Consider the following 21454-nt stretch of genomic DNA (forward strand, 5'->3'; position numbering starts at 1 on the left):
CATATCCAATATTTCTATGATTAGTCTGTTTGTGGACATTTCTTGTTCTAATATGTTCATAATATTGTACTAGATGGATGATAAAATAAGTTTAAGAAGCTACCAACAAAAATCTCAAAACTTGCTGTTTCTCAAGTTTCTTTAACTTGGATTCATCCATATACATATCTTCATCTCCTTCCAGAAGGTGAGCAAAGGGGTATCTCCCATTTACAAGAGCAACCCTTGCAATGGGACATAGGACTAAGAATTCAGGCTCAAATGATCTACCACACTAAAGAAACATTGCCAAGTGTTAGGGAATTATGTGAATAGTGCATTTGTATTAATGATCAACTAATCCAAGAAGCAATACATTATTGCTGAAGCTATTATAAAGAGAGTTGAATAAGTACTTAAAAACCTAGATGTGAAGGCTAAGCTGATGTGAAATGTACAAGAGACTTAAATATTCTTCATAACCATGACTGGTTATGAGTTACTATTTCAGTGGCATAATAGGAAATAGTACTAGACCTGACTTTGATTTGGGGGAGATATTAAGTACCTAACATAGTGCCTAAGACATAGTAGCTACTCAACAAATGGTAGTTAATATTTTTAATCTGGGGTTTCAAAAACCTTAACAGCTTTCTTTGCTACATGATTTTTCATTAATATTTAAAGTATTTTATGGGAATTCCCTGGTGGCGCAGTGGTTAAGTCCGCCTGCCAATGCAGGGGACACAGGTTTGAGCCCTGGTCCTGGAAGATCCCACATGCCACAGAGCAACTAAGCCCATGCACCACAACTACTGAACCTGCACTCAGAGCCAGTGAGCCACAACTACTGAGCCCATGTGCCACAACTACTGAAGCCTGCGAGCCTAGGGCCCATGCTCCACAACAAAAGAAGCCACTGCAATGAGAAGCCCACGCACCACAACGAAGGGTAGCCCCTGCTTGCCACAACTAGAGAAAGCCCGCATGCAACAATGAAGACCCAACACAAACAAAAATTAATTAATTAATCAGTTTTTAATAAAAATAAAATAAAGTATTTTATGATATCCTACATGGGAGAGAATATAAAACAATTCTCAACCTTATACAAGGATAGAGCCATTTTTATTGACATATATCATGAGACGTATGTTCCAAAAACAAGCTAGAATGCTGATAAACATCCAGTGCTTTTAAATTAAGATGTTAAGTGTAATCACCAGGGCAACCACTAATAAAGTAACTTAAAAAATGTACTAAATATTAAAATATACACTAGAAATATTTAACAAAAAAGAACACAAGTGGAGGAAGAAGGAACAAAAAAGACAAAAGATACAGAAAGCAAATGGCAAAATGTCAGACAAAAATCATATCAGCAATTACATTAAATATAAATGGATTAAGCATGCCAATCATAAGGCAGGGATTGGCAGGATGTATTTTTTTAATGATCTAATTATATGTTATCTACAAGCAACACATTTTAGATTAAAAGGCACAAATAGGTTAAAAAAAAGGGGTGGAAAAAGATATACTGTGCAAAAAGTAAGCAAAAGAGAACTGAAATGGCTATACTAATATCAGAAGAAATAGACTTTAAGACAAAAATTGTTACTAGAGATAAAGACATTTTATAATGATAAAAGGGTAAATTTATAACGCATAAGGGAATTCTATGAACAACTCTATGCCAATAAATTAGGCAACCTAAATGGAATAGACAAATTTCTAGAAAGACAATAGCAACAAAAATTGACTCAAAAGCAAATAGAGGGGCTTCCCTGGTGGCACAGTGGTTGAGAGTCTGCCTGCCAGTGCAGGGGACACGGGTTCAAGCCCTGGTCTCGGGGGATCCCACGTGCCGTGGAGCGACTGGGGCCGTGAGCCACAACTACTGCGCGTCTGGAGCGTGTGCTCCGCAACAAGAGAGGCCGCGATAGTGAGAGGCCCGCGCACCGCGATGAAGAGTGGCCCCTGTTCGCCCCAGCTAGAGAAAGCCCTCGCACAGAGACGAGGACCCAACACAGCCAAAAATAAATTAATTTTAAAAAAAATAGAAAATCTGAATATACCAATAAGAAGTAAAGAGATTGAATTAGTAATTTTAAAACTTCCCCAAAGAAATATCCAGGCCCACACTGCTTCATTCATGAATTGTACCAAACATTTAAAGAAGAACTAATACCAATTATTTGCAGACTTTTTCCAGAAGTGGACATAGAGGAAATACTTCCCAACTCATTCTATGAGGCCAAATTTACCCTGATAACAATATCAGACAAAAAAAATCACAAGAAAAGAAAACCACAGACCAATATCACTTATGAATTTACATGAAAAATCCTCAATAAAATACTAACAAACCAAATTCAACAATACATAAACAGGACTCTACACTATGACCAAGTGGGATTTCTCCTAGGAATTCAAGAATTAGCTTAATATCCAAAAGTTAATATAATGTACCATATTAATGGAACAGCAGACAAAGCCACATGATCATTTCAATAGATGCAGACAAAGCGTTTTGAAAACATTCAACAATCGTTCATTTTAAAAAATGAAGAAAAAAATCACAAATAGAAGGGAACTTCTTCATCCTGATAAAGAGTATCTATGAAAAACCCACAGTTAACATTATACTGTATGATGAAAGATTGAATTTTCTCCCCAAGATTAGGAACAGAATGTCTGCTCTCCCACTACTATCCAACACTGTACTGGAGGTTCTAGCCACAGCAATTAGGCAAAGAAAAGAAATAGAATGTATACAATTGGAAAAGAAGGAAAACAATTTACAGATGACATGATTTGTATGTAAAAAATTCTAAGGAATTCACTTAAAAAATCCTATTAGAACTAATAAACAAGTTCAGCAAAGTTGCAGGATACAAGACCAATATACAAAAATTAGTTGTATTTCTATATACTAGCAATGAACAACCTGAAAATAAAATTAAGATAGCAATGCCATTTAATAGTATCAAAGAATAAAATATTTAGAAATAAACTTAATAAAATGTTTCAAGGCTTGTACACTGAAACTACAAAACACCATTGAAAGAAATTAAAGAATTCTTAAATAAATGGAAAAAATCCCATTTTCTTGCATTGGAAGATTTAATATTGTTAAAATGGCATTACTACCCAAAATGACCTACAGATTCAATGCAATTTACATCAAAACTCCAGCTGTCTTTAAGCAGAAGTTGACGAGCTGATCCTAAAATTCATAAGGGCATGCAAGAGACCAAAAATAGCCAAAATGATCTTAAAAGAAAGAACAAAATTGAAGGATTCATACATTCCCACTTCAAAACCCACTACAAAGCTGTTGTAATTAAGACAGTGTGGTACCACCATAAGGATAGAGACATAGATCAAATTAACAGGGTCAAGAGTCCAAAAATTAACCCTCACATTTGGTCAAATGATTTTCAACAAGGGTAGCAAGATAATTCAATAGGGAGAGAATAGTATTTTCAACAAATGATGCTGGGAAAACTGGATATACACCTGCCAAAGAATGAAGCTAGACCTCACATCATATGTAAAAATTACCTCAAAATTGATCACAGAATTACATGTAAGTGCTAAAACTTCAAAACTCCTAGAAGAAATCATAAGGGTAAATCTCTATAACCTTGGTTTAGACAGTGGTTTCTTAGATGTGATACCAAAAGCATAAACAACAAAAGAAAAAGGTAGATAAATTAGACTTTACAGAATTTTTTTTTTTTTTTCTTTTTGACCATGCAGGGAGGCATGCAGGATCTTAGTTTCCCAACCAGGGATCAAACCTGCACCCCCTGCAACCGAAGCAGGGAGTCTTAACCACTGGACCTCCAGGGAAGTCCCCTATGGAAATTTTTAAAATTTGTGCTTCAAAGAACTCCATCAAGAAAGTGAAAAGACAACCTACAGAAAGGGAGAAAACATCTGCAAAAAATATAGCTGATAAGAAACTGGTGTATCGGGGCTTCCCTGGTCGCGCAGTGGTTAAGAATCTGCCTGCCAGTGCAGAGAACACGGGTTCAAGCCCTGGCCCAGTAAGATCCCACATGCCACGGAGCAACTAAGCCCATGCGCCACAACTACTGAGCCTGAGCTCTAGAGCCCATAAGCCACAACTACTGAACCCACGTGCCACAGCTACTGAAGCCTGCGTGCCTAGAGCCCGTACTCTGCAACAAGAGAAGCCATGACAATGAGAAGCCCGCGCACCGCAACAAGAAGTAGCCCCTGCTCACCGCAACTAGAGAAAGCCCGTGCGCAGCAACAAAGACCCAACACAGCCAAAAATTAATTAATTAAAAAAAGAAACTTGTAGGGTTTCCCTGATGGCGCAGTGGTTGGGAGTCCGCCTGCCGATGCAGGGGACGCGGGTTCGTGCCCCGGTGCGGGAGGATCAAAAAGAAACTCATGTATAATATATACATATATACATTTTTATATATTCTAATAATATTCCTAGAAATATTTATTAATAATTGTCATTCACTCGTATTTCAAAGCTCGCTCTGACGAAAGCTTAGTCGTTTAAAAATTGTACGTGTCATTGTGTCCACTTTCCATCATATATTTTATAAAAGAGAGAATACATAATCCTTGACATCCTTTTAGAATAACAGAATCTTAAAATTGAAAGAACTTGAGAAGTCATCCAGGCCAGCCTTTATCTGGTAAAAATCTTTTTCACATTTTAGGGAAGGGATTATCTAATCTCTTTTTCAACTCCCTGGTGACAAGAACCTATTATTTCTGAGACAGTGGGTACACTAGTTTACAAATCTATTTGTGAGAAAACTTGTTTTTACTGAGACAAAACCTACTTACATTAGGATTATAAAAAATAACTCTGTTACCAAGAGGAACAGCAGGAAAATCTTGCTTTGTCCTAAGAAAGTGGTGCTTGTGAATATTTTTTATTTTAGCCTTTAGATAACAGGTATATTCAAAGTATATAAACCACAATATCACAAACAGTCCAACAGTAAATAATCACTAAGATATTAAATTTTGTGGCCTTAAAAATTAAATGGTAGAACCATAATGCCTCAAACTAGAAATGTGTTTAAGCATCATGTAAGAGAGATGTGTCAGACGGAGACATTTATTTTTTTCTGACTTCAGGGGAGTTCACTTGCAACTAATAAACTTAACATTTAAGAAAAATATTAGTAAATTAACTTTATGGTATAAATAGCTTGAGTTTTACATGAAGTTATAAGTAATCCTTGACAACGTAAATGTTGAAGATAAAAGTTACTATAAGACATGTAATAAAAGAGCTTTGGCAAGGCTCTATTGCTCTCCATAGGATTGCGAAAGTCTCCCCACCTCTCTGCTCTCCAGTGTCCTCAAAATGAGAGGGACTGGACCATATTATCTTTATGGTTCCTTCTAGCTTTGATAATTCTGTATAGGATGCATACATTAGGAGAGCATAGGGGTTATTCTATATTGATTTAGAATTAAATAATATCTTCAGTGTTTACTGATAATCAGCTGTATGCCAGGCTCTCTATTCCAAGCACAGTGGTGAAACCAAATAGGCAAATATCCCTGACATTGTGGAGCTCACGTTCTAGTGATTGAGCAGAAATGAACAATGTAAGTAAGTAAAAATACGTATGTTTGACAGTGGTTAGTGTTAAGGAGAATAAATAAAGTAGGAAGGAGGTATATGAAATATTGGGAGGGGATTAAAACTTTAGATGGGATGGCTAGGCAAAGTCTTAATTAGGTGAAATTTTAGTCATGCCTGAGGAAAGAATCTACAATGGAGTGAACTAGTGAAGTATGAAGATGAAAGCAGAGAAGTCTCGGGAACTGGGAGGTTGGTGAGATCATGTGGACTTTCAGATTGCAAGCCACTGGAGAGTTAAACAGAGGTGTAAGGTGATCTGGTTTACAATTTAACATCATCTTTTAGGTAGCTATTCAGAGACTAGATTGCAGTGGAACAAGCCAGAGATAAGGAGGCTGTTAAGAAGCTACTGCAGTAATCCAAGTGAGAGAGGATGGAGGTTTGGACTAAGGAAGTGATGAAGGTGATGAGAAGTGGAATTCTGGATATATTGTGAGGATAGGGCCAACACAATTTGCTGACAGATTTGGTTGAGGGGAAACAGTAAAGAGTCAAAGATAACACCAAAATTTTTGTCCTGAGCACCCGGAAGGGCAGAATTACCATTAATGAAAAAGTATGAGGAGCTGGTTTAGTGACAAATATCAGAAACGGGTTTTGAAATGTTAAGTTTGAGATGTCTATAGCAATCCACATGACATATCAAGTAAGCTGCTGGTTATAAGTTTCTGGAGTTGAGGAGAATTCAGGTCTGCAGACATATATTTGAGAGTCATTACCACATATACGGTATTTAAAGCCATGAAATTAAGTAAGATCAACAAGGCAAAGGATAGAGAAAGGGAAATAAAGAGTTTCAAAGACTGAGCTCTGGGGTGCTCCAACATTTAGAAGTCAGGGAGATGAGAAGGAATTAACAATGAAAATTTTTTTTCCCTTTTTTTTTTTTTTTTTTGGCGGTACACGGGCCTCTCACTGCTGTGGCCTCTCCCGTTGCAGACCACAGGCTCCGGACACGCAGGCTCAGCGGCCATGGCTCACAGGCCCAGCCGCTCTGCGGCATGTGGGATCTTCCCAGACCGGGGCACGAATCCATGTCCCCTGCATCGGCAGGTGGACTCTCAACCACTGCGCTACCAGGGAAGGCCAACAATGAAAATTTTAAAAGGGTAGACAGAAATGTATAAGAAAAACAGTCAAGGTGGGTGTTATAAAAGCAAAGTGTTTTAAGAACAAGTGGGTGACCATCTGTGTTAAATACTAGAAGAGGTCAAGTTAGAGAAGGATTGAGAATTGACCTCATTTAACCTCTCATTTAACTTAGCAATGTGGAAGTCATTGGCTGACTTTGTTAAGAATAGTTTCTGCAGAGTGGTGGGAAAAGATACTTGACTGGTATAGGTGCAAAAATGAATGAGGGGGAAAATTGGAAATATAAAGCATAGGAAACACCTTCAACAAGTTTTTCCATAAAGGGAAGGAGAGCAGTGAGATGATAGTGGGGGTGACTGGGAGAAATTTAGATCCAAAAATCTCTTTTTAATTGAAGAAGTTATGGCTTATTTATATGCTGTTAAGAATGATCTGGTAGAGAGGGGAACATGATGATTTGGTAGAAACAGTGGGAAATTTCTGGAGCAATGTCCTGAACAGGCAAGAAAAAAATGGAATCTGGGGCACATATACTTTGGATAGGCTGAGGAAGTTTAGTATTTATGCAAAAAACTTATTATAATGAATAGACATGGAACTTAAGCAGAGTGAGACAGGAAGATAAAAAAAGATCATGAGGATAGGGTCAGTGGTCATGTCAGGCCAAACTATTTTGGGAGTAAGAGAAAATAGAAGGCAATGGTTGCAAAATGGAGTGTGTGAAATTGAGATTATAGACAGTTTGCAGTAAGGGGTATAAGAAGATTAAGAATAGGACATGGGAATGAGTGACCAAGGAAGGGTAAAGGAGAGGAGTCAAACAACCTATGATACCAGAGCACAGGTACAATCATCTAAATGAATGTTGAAATTCCCAAGAATTATGACAAAAGTGGCATTGAATGGGAAGAGAGTGATCCAATAGCTAAATGCTCAACAGATGAAGGGTAACAACCTAGAAAATGCTTAAATAATTACATTAGGAGAAATAAGAGATGGTAAAATCCGATAACATGAGATTTAAGCTGGATGATTTTTATGAAGGAGAAAGAGAGACACGGCCTGAAATGCCAGGCCCCATGGTATGTTTCTGGGAACACATGTCCTCTTAATACATGATTCTTCTCTTTGTTCCCATATGCCCCATGTACCTTTCTGCTAATTCACTTACCATAACTGTTTCATAATTAATTGTTACCCACTAGGCTCTAAACTCCTTAAGAGTAGAATCCTTGTTTTATTTATATTTGTGTCTCAGTAGCTAGCACTGTGCCTGGTACTTAATAAGGACTTAAATATTCACTGGGTGAGTGAATGAATGAACAAATGAATAAAGACCAAACTGCTATTTGTATCTATGAATGAAAATCTCACATGAAATTTTAAATGTAAGTTTCTTGACCTTAAATATCCATTTGACTATTTCCAAAGACCAAATGTATAAGGCGTTTACAAAGTTGTCCACATCAGTCTCTAAACATAGACTCAGTCTCCATTTGCTATTCTCTTATCATGAGAGTTGCTAATAATCTGTATTTCAGTATATTTTCATTGTATGAAGGAATCCTAGGGTCCTAAGAAAGTGGTGTTAGACCACTATCAGTAGCATCTAAGAAAATAAAAGGTTAGGGTTTAAAAATCCTAAGAAGCAAAATAACTTTCACTATAATGCTAGCCCTTGCTCATTGTGGTTAGAACTACAGGCTTCATGGTAGAACTATTCCAGAACTTCTACAGCCACATCCTTCATTTGAACCAAGCAACCATTGTCTAAACAGCCACTGCAATCAGAGCCCAAGAAACTCTAGAGCAGGAGGTCTCCATGGGGGTGAAACAACCATAGGGGAATTTTGGAAATATATAAGGCACATTGTATCATCAGGAAGATGGGAAAAGGAACACACTGATAACATTTTAAGCCAATCCAGAGATGTCAGTTTTCCTGTAATCTAGGGAACTACTGGTCGAAGAAGAACTCTGTACTCTTTGTAACTTCAAATGTCGTGCTAGACATTTAGAAGAGTGAAAAACTTGCTCATAATTATTAGAGCCTAGAACATGGCTCAATTTTACATTTAAATCTAGTATTTTTTCCTTGATTTTAATATACACAGAAATTGCCAGGAATACATGACCATGTGTAAAGAGGGAATATTGTCCTTTATTGGTTTGAGATTTTGATTGTTGACAATTTCATATGATTATGTCACTGATGGCAAAACCACTCTGAGTTGCCAATACAGCAAAGCTGTGTGAGTTTATATTTGCAGCTGTTGCATTTGTGGTGATTCTGCATAAAGGTGCAAGCCTCTAGGCACTCATGTGTTCTAATGGAGTTGGTCCCCTATATTTCCTACCGAAATACATATTATATTATCAAAATTTGTTTTTTCACATTTTCTCATTCATATATACATATATGAATTGTGTGATGTTATTATATAGCTTTAAAATTACGTGTACAATTGAGTTATATCACCTATTTCACTTCAAATTAGTAAAGGTGATGTTACAAAATCTAAGTTATTAAAAACTGTTCTATAGAAATACTGTTTGAAATCATGAAGGTTAAGAAATTCTGCTGTAGAGCAGCAGTGTCCAATAAAACTTTCTGCAGTGATGGAAATGTCCTATATCTGCATTGCTCAATGCAGTTTGTACTAGCTACTTGTGGCTATTGAAATGTGAGTATAAGGAACTGAATTTTTAATTGGCATTTTTATAAGCAAGGAAACCCAGGGTCAATATCCTTTTGAGGATATTGAGAAGGATAAACAGGGCTCATGACAGGGAAAAGTAATGGATATGTCTGGACCAATTCAGAGGGCCCTGTGTAAGGATTTTGGTTTTGATCCGCTAGCATGTGAGAAATCATTGTTGATATGACCATATGAATCAAATTATTAGTATAGTATCAGGCCAAATTCAGCTTACTCTCTTTTTCATTATGGTTGAAGCTATTACTAGAAGATTGATTTTTAACAGAAAAACCGTAGATGAAATTTTATAGTAGAATGTCTTATAGCCATAAATCATCATTGAAAAGTCCCATTTCCACAGAATAAATAAAAACGTTTCCACATAACTGAAGCATGTGTAGGAAATAAGTATTGCCTTGGGGATCAAGATTTTCATCACGTATATTTTTTAAAAATACTGGCTTTGTGTTGGGTACTTTGAACAGCTAAATAATTTAAATCTCCTACATAGCAGCTACAAATAGCTTTTGTTGGTTATCTGAAGGAATAATATGCTGAAATATGAATGAGAGAAGGCATTAATCACACAAAGTGTCAGTGCACTAGAATTTGGGAGAGCTGTTTCTCCATATGTGGATGTTGGGTGGGAAGACTAAGGCAGGTTCTCCTCTAGCGAGTGGTGAAGAGTTAGGTTTGGTGACAGACTTCAGTTTGAATCCTGGCTCTGCCATTTCTGAGCTAGGTCTGGTGCCCCATTGGTAGAAAGGGGTTAATGAAAGCTCCTATTTCACATGTTTACTGTGAGGATGAAACAAGAGAAAGCATGTGAAGTGTTAAGAGCAGTATCTGAAACTGAAGGAGTACCAAGTAAATGTTGGTCGTCATGGTTAGAGTGTTCGTAGAGGGGTAGGTTTTGGGGAGGTTTTCTCAGATGTTCTCTCAAGCAGCAAAAAGGGTTTTAGAGTCAGATAGATCTGGACCAGAATCCACATTCTTCCGTATATTATCTTTGTGAACTTTGACAGTTTATTTAAAATTTGCATCTATAAAATGGAACAACAACGGTAAGTACCTTGTTTCCTTCTCTAGAACCTAAGTACCTTGAAGGGAAAGGCTACCTCTTATCATTTTTCATATCATTCTTGACATACTGCTGTACTTAAGTTCTCAATAAACAGTATTTGTTCACTAACTGATAGAGTGTACTCAGAGCCTCAAAGGATAGGAACACAGGCTCTGCACTCTGAGGAGCCTTGCATGGCACATTTTGGGACACACAGTACATACTTAATAAGTAGGTCTTTTGAGAGCACGTGGACTGCCTAAACTTTATCTGAGATCTGTCATTCACTTTTTAATTCTGAAAGGGAGAGAATGACTGCTGTATTTATAAAAAGCTTGCTAAGTCATAGTATACTGGTAAGGTAGCTAATGTTCCTGATTTGCTAATTTGCTTTTTAATGAGTAAACCAAAGTTCAGAAAATGTAAGTAACTTGCCCAAATGTACTCAACTAGTAAGTAGTGGAGGAGACATCAGAACTCAAACCTATCTGACTTCAAAGTCCATCCTTTCCTACCATTCTTCATTGCATCTAAATTAAGGAAAGATAAAAGAATGGCAAAAACACAACCCAGTTTAAAGGGTATTAGAGGAGACTGAAATAGGCTCAAGTCAGTGTCTATATCTACTACTACCTACCCACGCGTTCATCCCCCTTCATAGTAAACTAGGCTGCAGAGTGTAAAGGAGTTAAGTATCAGAAGCCCTGAGTTCTAGCCCTATTTTGCTTCTCATAAGCTATGTAACCTGAAGCAAAACACTCACGTAAAATGCCCTGAAGTTTGTCCACAAAGCTGCAAGAATTATACCAGCCCTAACAGCCCTCCAAGATTATTCTAAGACAAGTGAGATGACATATATAAACATCTTTGGTAAATTGCAGAGATGGATTCAAGTGTAAGGCACTGATTCAAATAATGTAACTGTTCGTTTTGAGAGTAACTAAATAGACCAATTAGCCGTGAAGTTTTAAAACCATAATAAACAAAACCAAATCACAAAGAAGAAGTCAGGTCACTTTTACTCCTGTTATTGAAAGCAGCTTTTTTGTCATCCACAGAGGTTGCTTGGGAAACCACTGCAAGTGGATTACAAATATGTTGACTGCCAGCTCTGCTCACAGCCACCACACACACACACACACACACACACACACACACACACACACACACACACACACACACACACACACACACACTTCACATTGTTTCCCCAACACAGACTCGCTTCACAAAATGTTTGTAAGAGTGATCCCGAAGGGGTTTTGGAGTGAGAATCAAAAGGTTGAAGAGAAAAAGGAACAAGAACAAACAGGGCCATACAGTTATGTCAAGTTCATGCTGTTTCCTGTAATCAAAAGGGAAGGTTTGTTTAACTGCACAAACAGTGGCCATGAGGAAACACCATTCCTAAAAGACAAACAGTAAAAATTCATTCTGCCTCCACAGAACAAAAGGTCCTCCACTGAAGTATTTGTTGTTTGGAAGCCACCATGGAGAGGAAGATTCTTCAGCATGCCCAGATCACTCACCATTTGAAAAGAGCTTTGATTCTCAAAAAACTCTGTGAAGTAGGCAAAGCAAATAAATATTGTTTACTCAGCCCTTTCGCTCAACTAATATTATTGAGCAACCACTATGTTCCAAGTACTGTCTAGACCAGTGAAGGTGGAAATGTTCTGTACCATGTTGTCTGATGCTATAGTCACCGGCCACATAGGGCTGTTGAGCACTTTAAATGCGCCCAGCATTTTTACCCACCCTCCCTAAGCTGGGCCCCAACAAGAGTCCAGCCCCGTGTTGTTTGAGCCAGAAGAACGAAACCAAGTTTTGTTCAGAAGCAAAGGAAAGTTTTCTTCTTTGATCAAAGAATGGACAGGTGAGAGTTGCGCTCTAGAGCGCAGGCTCTCCCCGACAGGCCGTGGGCGGGGCTGCTTTATAGGGGTCTCCCGGCAGGGCGGGGGCGGGGCTCTCACGGGTCTGGCCCTGCCACACAGCTCCCGGCACTGGCTGCAAATCTCAGGTGCCGGGGTGCAGCATCTCTGCACACGGCCCGCCGCCACCAGCTTGGGTGGAGGTGTCCTGCATCGAGTCTCGACACAGACCCCTGAGCGGAGGTGCTGGCTCAGCTGTTTAGCACTAGGAACTCTGGTCTGAGGAGCTGGGGGCTAGGCCTCCGCACATGGCACCCTATAAGCAAATGAAACTGGACGAAGCACATAGGAAAAAAAAAAAAAAAGAGGTTAGACTTTATCTTATTACCCAAATTCTATTTTTTTAATTTATTTATTTTTGGCAGTGTTGTGTCTTCATTGCTGAGCGCCTTCTCTAGTTGCTGAGCGCCTTCTCTAGTTGCTGCGAGCGGGAGCTACTCTTCGTTGTGGTGCGCAGTCTTCTCATTGCAGTGGCTTCTCTTGTTGCAGAGCACGGGCTCTAGGCGTACAGGCTTCAGTAGTTGTGGCTTGTGGGCTCTAGCGTGCAGGCTCAGTAGTTGTGGCTCACGCACGTAATCGCTCCACAGCATGTGGGATCCTCTCGGACCAGGGCGTGAACCTGTGTCCCCTGCATTAGCAGGCAGATTCTCAACCACTGCGCCACCAGGGAAGCCCTATTATCTTTTTGATTAATTTTATTTTTCATGGAGATATGACATATATGCTAAACATGTAAAGTGCATTATATTAATTATACAATTTGAAGATTTTTTTACACATGTAAAATATCATGTAACCGCCACCAAGATAAAGACATGGTAACTCCTATCATTACAGATTAGTTTTGCCTATTCTTGAATTTCATGTAAAGTAAATCATACAGTTAGTATTCTTTTGTGTCTGGTTTCTTTCAATAACATACCTGTGACATTCATCCACGTAGGTAATTGTATTAGTAGTTCAAATTCTTTGTCAGTTTCCTATTGATAAACATTTAGATTAGTTCCAGTTTGAACCTGTTAGGAATAAAGCTATTGTGAACATTCTTGCACATGTCTTTTGGTGGGCATATATACTCATCTTGGGATTACTGAGCAATAGAATGTCTTTAGCTTTAATAGATATTTCCAAGCAGTCTTCCAAAGTGCTATATTAATCTATACTCCCATGAGCAATGTATGAGAGTTCCAGTTGCACAATATCCTTCCTAACAGTGGTTGTTGTCAGTCTTTTTAATTTTAGGCATTCTCTTGGGGGGGTTGATTATATCTCCTTGTGGCTTTAATTTGCATTTCCCAGATGAATAATAATATTAAGCACCTTTTCATATGCATACTGGTCATTTGAATATCCGCTTTTGTGAAGCATCTACTTCTAATAAAATTTGAAATGCACATACACCTTAACCTAGCACGTCCACTTCTAGGAATTATTCTACAAAAATATTCAACCTGTTTCTGCAAGAAATATGTATATTGGAGCATTGCTTATAATACCAAAACACTGAAAACAACCTACGTGTTTTGTATGGGGAAATATGAGAAACTAGGCAGCTATCTGTATAATGAAGTAAATCCATGAAAATCAGAGTTTGAACACTTTTCTTGCTCTAGGGGATATATAGAGTCCAGCCAGAGATTTTTCGCACTTTTTGAGGTCTACACTTCCTATATATATGACAATCTTCAAAAAAAGATAATACCTTTCCTATCAATCTCACTGATGTTTTAACAGTCTGGCCACACCAGACCCTCCAGCACCATCAGCCATCATTTTCCCTTGCTCTCTCTGATCCAGCTACAGTGGACTACTCTCAGTTTGTCAAATATATATGCTGTCTTCTACCTACAGGTCTGTCCACATACTTTTTTTTTTTTTTGCGGTACGCGGGCCTCTCACTGTTGTGGTCTCTCCCGTTGCGGAGCACAGGCTCCGGACACACAGGTCCAGCGGCCATGGCTCACGGGCCCAGCTGCTCCGTGGCATGTGGGATCCTCCCGGACCGGGGCACGAACCCGTGTCCCCTGCATCGGCAGGCAGACTCTCAACCACTGCGCCACCAGGAAATCCCCACATACTTTTTCATTTACCTGTAAAGCTCATCTCCATCCCCTACACCTTGTCCTTATCTCCACCCAGTTAACTCCTATCCATCCCTCAATTTTAGCTAAAGTATCAGTTCCTCAGGAAGGACATCTCTGATTCCTAGACTAAGTTAGATATCCTAGTACATGATCCCACAGCTGATTTAACTGAAATATCTAACATATGTATTATTAGTTAATTAATCTATATCTTTCCTACCAAAATAAAAGCTCCAAACATGCTTACCTTATTCATCATTATATCCCCAGCCCCCAGCAAAATACCTATCCCAAATCAAGTACTCAGAAAATATTTATTGAAACTGATTGCAGAATTCCAAATAGGTGAAACATTACCACATTATCATTAGTTAGCTCAATCATATTATTGAAGAAAAAAGACCCCAGAGTTAAAGAAATTAATCCCCTTAATTACTTTCATAGCTAGGAATTAGCATAGCTGAGACAGAATATCATCAATGTTCCAGAAATCAAAGATGATGAACCTACTGCCATGAGTGAAAATCATCAACACTGTCCAATGATAACGACTGATACGAATCTATACAGAAACCAAATGACTAATAATTCATCATTCTGACTATCACTTACGTAGTAGCAAGAATGCTCCTCCACTATCGATGAGGTACACAACTGCAAGGTGGTTCTTGATTGCATGTCATGTGCTCACAGTTGTTTCTTCACCATAATTGGGTATAGTGACACATCTTTCACTGTTGCATCATTTGCTACTAACATACACCAGACTCCATATATCTTTCCAGTTCCTGTAGGATAATGTATAATTAATTGGATCTTAGAACAAGAAAAATGTTGGTGTTCATCCACAAATGCTGTTATCTATTCTCTCCCTCTACGTTCACCTTTTCTGCCTCAAAATAATATAAAGTTGCTTCAGCCATTAACACCTGTTGCAGAAAAGCATCTGGGCTAACAGTGATTTTTTCAGGCAGCCTGAATAAGTTCCTTCTAGTCCACTCTCTGGCTTTAAGTTAAGCATAATTTTACACTATACTCTTAAAAAACAGAGAGACTATTTGTTGGGTGTGTGGTAGATGTGTGGTAAAAATTGGCAAGAAATTCTCCCCATCCCATTATCCACACCCTTTGGCAAAGCAACTGTGCAGTTTTTCCCATTGAGATGGAGTACTTCTCCACCCTCTAAATCTGGGCTTGGTCATGTTCCTTCCTGTGACCAATGGGATTTTAGTAAACACGATGCAACTAGAGTCCTGAAAGGTGCTTGGGTTTTGGGGCTTGCTCTCTCTTGCTACTTTTAGGAACCCTATCACCACCACCATGTGAACAAGCCTGGCAATATTCATTACCCCTGATGACAGTTAACTGCCAAACAGGTAAGTGAGGCTATATACGATTGCTAGGTGACAACACACGTGTGTGTGAGACCACTCAGACCAAATTGCTAACATACAGAAGAGTAAGCAAATAATTGTTGTTTTAAGCCACCAAGTTTGGGACTGTTTGCAACACAGCACAAGCTGATATAGGATTATCAGAAAGACATAAACAGACTCAGCTGCATGTAGCCCTATTTTACCAGTCCTGGCCCTGGGGTGGAGTTGTCCATGGGTCTGAGGGTATTATTCCCCTCAGAGTGATGTAGTGTTCACAGAACCTGAAAGCACAATGGCTTCGTTGTTTGCGGGCATCTTTCCAAGCCCAGCAGGAGCAAGAGAAGTGGGGTTGGTTCACAAACGTAACACCAAAGGCAAAGACATTTCTTTGGTGATACCAGTCTCTCCAACGATAGTATATTAGAAAGTGGGGAGAAGGGTTATTTTTCATTAACTAATGAAGAGTAACAGAATATGCCACTTTGACTTTGATTATTTTGAGCTGTAGGTACTTGAAGAACAGCAAATGCAGGGAGAATCTTTCTTTGAACTCCTCTTATCTTCCTAAAGACAGATCCTCCTAAAGGAAATCCCCTGTTCTAATGCCCCTCCCAGGAACTTTCATCAACCAGGGAAATGGACTCTGATCACAGGAGAGGAGACCAGAAGTCAACACCACACCAAGACAAACTTTGTCACAATCTATCATACCTCCTAGCTATTCTTCTGAAGGTCCATTCATCTTTCCTCAAAATCATTTACTCTCCCCTAAGAGGCCTATATCTTCCTGACCCTTTCCCTATTAAGATGGTACTTAAATCTGAATTCTAAGCCTCCTCAGGGAGTTACTCATTTTTCCTGGGTGTTTCCCATGGGTACATGAAGTACACATGCTAATAAACTTCTGTTTGTTTTTCTCTTGTTAATTTGTGTTTTATTACAGGAGTCTTAGCCAAGAATTCAGAAAGGTAGAGGGAAAGTTATTTTTCCTCCCCTACTCTGATTAAAGGAACAAAATCTGGCAACACTCAATTGAAATATACTTCTGATTGGTTTGTATTAACTAGAAGGATAAAGCTATTTCTAAATTGAAATAATTTCAAGGCAAAATATATTTTGTTACATGAATCCTTACTATGTCAGTATATTTTTGCTTCTGTTTTAAGGAGGAAAAATCCACACTAATATTAAGAGGGAAATGTTATTATACATGTTTTAAGTTTTTCTTCCCTATCCCCAGTACTTTTTCTGACAATGGTTCCCTCTAGCACCTCTTCTCCCCCATAGCACTCTGCTTCTCGTGGTCTTTACTCTTATCGTAACACTTCATTGCCCTCCGCCACCCATACAATATACTTTGGTGGATGAGGATAAGAACTGATCCATTCCTGATATCATATCCCTCAGCACTACGCACAATGCCATGACAGGCATGCAATACATATCTATTGAATAGAAATGAATCTGAGAATAACAAAAGAGCAAAGGCCTGGACAAGTAGCCAGTGTTCAAAAATACTGGTTTGTAGATTGCTATGGCTTGGAGTTATCGGTCATTTCACAATGAACTCAACTGACACATAGTCAACCAGCTTCAGGTTTTTTTTTCTTAATTTTTATTAAGTTGATTTACACTGTTGTCTTAGTTTCTGCTGTATAGCAAAGTGAATCAGTTATACATATACAAATATCCACTCTTTTTTAGATTCTTTTCCCATATAGGTCATTACAGAGTATTGAGTAGAGTTCCCTGTGCTATACAGTAGGTCCTTATTAGTTACCTATTTTATATATAGTACTGTATATATGTCAATCCCAATGTCCCAATTTATCCACTCCCTTCAGTTATTTTTAAGATGTAGTTTTTAATCCTCCTTCCCTTGCCGCTTGGTTCAAGAATGGGTATGTGACCCAAACCTAAGACAACCAGTACAGAGTATTCCCATGGCCATCAAAATAGGACATAAGATGACCTTATCAGAGCAAAGCTCAGGACCCTTGTGGAAAAGACTCCCTCTCTGTCCCTGGTGTGAACAAAGAGGCATGTAGCCCTTATTGCTGAGGGCAGCCATCAGGCAACCATGAAGGAAAACAGTCTGAGGATAAAGAAGATGAGGGCCAAGATAATTGAAAAGAAATATATCCAGGTCCTTGATCAAACTGTGTTTGATGTCTACATTACTAGTGGAATTTTTAGTTTTGTTAGCTAACATATTTCCTTTATCATTAAAGCCACTTTGGGTTATATTATTCATTAGCTGCAACCAAAATGATCCTAAATAATGCAAACTCTAAGAGGATTACTTCAAGATCAAAATATCTGGCTATGGCCTTTCTTCTATTTCAAAGACTATCTCAAGCTTCAACTCCATCATGAAGGATTCTCAGACAACTCCAGGAGAGAGTATTATCTCCATCCAAAGACTCCAGAGTATCTCTTGTTTATGTCCTTTGTCTGTTGTGCACTGTTTTGTAATCTCTACTATATATTTATATTGTATGATCATGTTTCTCTCATTATTTTAATATATAGCATTCTCAATAACATTGTAATTTCATTGAGCTCCTGACCATCTTTGTACCTTGGACAACATTTTGTAGTCAGTAGACTGCTGATTAAATTCAATATCAGAGGTTAAACAATTCTTTCAATTTCCTATATCAGTAGGAAAGACATACCTATGGTGTTGAAGGAAAATGTCAAAGCCAACCTATTGAGAATGTGTATCTGACAACAGCACCTGAAAGCACTTTAAATGCTTGTACTAAGGACTTTACCCAATGCCACATATGACATGAAACACTTTTCCATGTTATAAAACATAACAGAGTACTAAAGGTTTACTGAGTACTAAATTTTACAGAACACTGTGTATTACTGTACCAGGCAGTTCCACCTTGCCTCAGAGACTTTTCCCTTGTCTATTCTTTTTTTAAAAATTTTATTTATTTATTTATTTATGGCTGTGTTGGGTCTTCATTGCTGCGCGTGGGCTTTCTCTAGTTGCAGCAAGCGGGGGCTACTCTTTGTTGCGGTGCACGGGCTTCTCATTGGGGTGGCTTCTCTTGTTGCGGAGCACAGGCTCTAGGCGCGTGGGCTTCAGTACTTGTGGCTCACGGGCTTTAGAGCATAGGCTCAATAGTTTTGGCGCACGGGCTTAGTTGCTCCGCAGCATGTGGGATCTTCCCGGACCAGGGCTCGAACCCGTGTCCCCTGCACTGGCAGGTGCCACTGCGCTATCAAGGAAGTCCCTCCTTGTCTACTCTTATAATCTGATGTGTCACTACTCATATTTTAGGATTAACTTTCCCTGAATCTCTAGATTAAGGTAAATTCCTTATTATAAATTCTCATTGCATTCTACTTATGCCCTTCATTGGATCTATTATATTTGCTATTACATTAATATCTGTTTAAATTCATCTATTCTGCTACACTGTAGCATCCACTAGAAAAAGAGCTAGAGCCATTTTACTCTCCTGTGTATTAACACTGACTAGAACACAGCTGGCAAATCCTCAATAAATACCTGTAGAATGAATTAACACTTTGGGAGACGGTTGCAGATTAAGAATGGTCCCTCACTCAAGAACAATGCCACTGTGCCCTTCATCCCTGCCATCTTTGGTGATTGGCCAAAAAACAAGGCTCTGTAATCCACTATTCCCTTATGTGCTATCCTTTCTATACTATGCTATACTCTTCCTCACCTCTGATTCTTCTTTCCATAGCTGTCCTACTTCTCAGTGCTCTACAAAACTCTTGATTTTATTTCAACCATCCTTTTTATATCCCCAACCTAGTTACAGGATGTTCCTTCACCTTTCTAGTCGTACCAGAAACCTGAATCCCCCGTGGGAATTTGTTTTCCCCTAAGTCCTCTTAAGGCTGCTTATTTTCTCACTCCAAATACCACAGAGTCCAGGTTCTCCCATATCCTTTTGTGCATTGTTACTTTTCCATACTCAGGCTGAATCACTTACCACTTTGATATCCATCTATACCACTCTTTATCCCAAATTATTGATGTCATCTACAGACATCCTAGCTACTCTCCCTCATTCACTGAGCTCCTTGACTTTTAGTCCAAGTCTTCTTTTTATTTAACTTCTGCCTCCTTTATGTATAATTTTAAGGTTCACATATAAAATTAATCCACAAAGCCACTGGCAATGTTGGGGACCATTTCAACACAATCTTTATTTACCCTCTAGTCCAATGAACCATCTCTGTACACATGCATGCAACTGACTCCTAGGCACCTCCACTTGGATATCCGTATGTTCATTCAACAAATGTTCATTTAGTTTTAGGTGCTGGGGATGCAGTGATAAACAAAATATGTAAGGTCCCTGCCCTGAAGAAGCTTACTCTAGTAGAGAAATCAACAACCAACAAGAAAATAAAGACTTGCTTCCCTTCTCAGTGAAATAATAATTGGGGCAAGAGACATCTCACCAGTGAAGTTGCCTGCATTCTAGGTAGTGTCATAGGTAAGTCATGGCTTGCTAAGGGTGACACCTCCAGAATGTTTTCATCATCCAGGAGTAAACTGAGTTGCTCATGTACTAGCGGTTTGTAATTAGTGCCCTTGTGTCTCAGATGTCCTTTTTCTTTCTTTGTCTGGATGCTGTCAGTAATTCTGAGTATCTGGCTTAAAAAAAAATGCATGAGAACTAATAATAGCTTTTGAAAATATATTACTACATTATACATTAATATATTACATGTTAATATATTCCAGTAATTATAAATACAAGATGATTTTGTGTGGTTGATTGTGTTTTTTTACATTTTTATTTCAATGTTGAAGAGAGATGAAGAAGCCCCTGCTTGTATATCCAGGATTATTTTTGTTTCTTTATACTTTATGGCTCTAGAGTACCCCAACTACTTGTAATTACCCTATGTAGTGCATAATATTTGTTTCACACCTCTAAATCGTTGTGCATCTTGTTTCCTTTGATTGGAAGACCGTTTTCACCCATTCTAAGCCTAATTCCTACTATTTTGTCAAGACTCAGCTCAGCACCATTCTCTCCAGAAATACTAGGAATCCCTCTTATGTGCACTCATAAACATTTTCACATTGTATTAAAATTATGTGTTTCATCTATAAGACTGCATGCATTTATTCACTCACTCAAAAACTTTTATATCTATTACTAGACAGATGTTCATTCACCAAATATGTACTGAATGCCTACTAGGAAACATGTACTTCTTCTTGGCGTTCAAGATAAAATAGTGAATGAGACAGTAAATTGCCTGCCATCATGAAAGTCGCATTGTTGTGTAACATTTTGGATAACGATTAAGAGTGGGGTAAGGGGCTTCCCTGGTGGCGCAGTGGTTGAGAGTCCGCCTGCCAATGCAGGGGACACGGGTTCGTGCCCCGGTCTGGAAAGATCCCACGTGCCGCGGAGCGGCTGGGCCCGTGAGCCATGGCCACTGAGCCTGCGCGTCCAGAGCCTGTGCTCCGCAACGGGAGAGGCCACAACAGTGAGAGGCCCGCGTACCGTAAAAAAAAAAAAAAAAAAAAAAAAAAAAGAGTGGGGTAAGAGCAAGTCAATG

This window comes from Lagenorhynchus albirostris, chromosome 2 (assembly GCF_949774975.1).
Source record: "Lagenorhynchus albirostris chromosome 2, mLagAlb1.1, whole genome shotgun sequence".
NCBI classification, from domain to species: domain Eukaryota; kingdom Metazoa; phylum Chordata; class Mammalia; order Artiodactyla; family Delphinidae; genus Lagenorhynchus; species Lagenorhynchus albirostris.